The sequence below is a fragment of the Sinocyclocheilus anshuiensis genome, unplaced genomic scaffold (assembly GCF_001515605.1).
Source record: "Sinocyclocheilus anshuiensis isolate Anshui unplaced genomic scaffold, SAMN03320099.WGS_v1.1 C32429348, whole genome shotgun sequence".
Taxonomy (NCBI): domain Eukaryota; kingdom Metazoa; phylum Chordata; class Actinopteri; order Cypriniformes; family Cyprinidae; genus Sinocyclocheilus; species Sinocyclocheilus anshuiensis.
In genome coordinates this window covers 128-971 of record NW_015616287.1, presented here as the reverse complement: position 1 = coordinate 971, position 844 = coordinate 128, and the positions used below count along the sequence as shown (strand labels likewise).

General features: G+C 33.8%; 1 long non-coding RNA gene across 1 annotated transcript; it reads left to right on the top strand.

Moving 5' to 3' along the window:
- Window positions 1-67: 67 nt before the first annotated feature.
- LOC107682641 (uncharacterized) lies at window positions 68-483 on the top strand. The gene is made up of 3 exons (XR_001633548.1): window positions 68-149; window positions 237-289; window positions 437-483. It is a non-coding gene; the product is annotated as an uncharacterized LOC107682641 (long non-coding RNA).
- The last annotated feature ends 361 nt before the right edge of the window (window positions 484-844 follow it).

Genomic DNA, 844 nt, shown 5'->3' with positions numbered 1-844 from the left:
TTTTTTTTTTTTGTGAAAGCATTTTTGATAATAAGAAATGTTTCCTTAGCAAATGATCTCAGATACACAGAGGTGGATGTGATTCCCTGTTCAGGAAATGAACCCAGAGATGCTGAGGAGAGGCAGGCGTTAAGAGGAGCTGTTTTAAAGTATGCACACACAAACAGCACATTATTAGTTTTTCTATGCTACTTTAATAATACTTACTTATTCTTTTTTTTTTTTTGCTTTAAAAGTGGCGACACAACCAGCAGGTTATCTCCAGAGCAAACCAAGTTGGCAAACTCAGGTGAGCCAAAAGATTTTTTAGAGATGTTAGTTTAGTAAAAGATATTAGTTTAGTACATGTTTAATGTAGTTGACTTATATACAGTATATATATATATATTTTTTTTTAAATTTTATTATTATTCACAATGCTGTACTATGTCTGCAGAAACTCCTACTACAAGCAATGGAGAGTTTGACAAAAATACAAGCACATTTCCAAGAACCTGTAAGAACAGTGAGTTAGAGATGTAAGTATACCTTAAAGTCAGCATGAAATGAAAATTCATCCTATTTTCTAAATCTAAGTTATACATCTTATTGTGAACTATTCATTCATGCATGTTTCATTTGTAATTTTTTAAATCACAATACAAAGACAGGATCTGTCACTACTTCTGTTTCATCGTGACTTCAAGTGCATGCTTTTTGAAAGTAGTTTGTGCATATATTCCAGACACTCTGAGCTGTGATGCTCATGTGGGAGATACACGTAGGTTAATATTCAAGTGCCTCCACCCACTCTCCTCCATCCTTCTCCTCTCCAACATCCATGTCATTTTCTTGGAAGAGATCT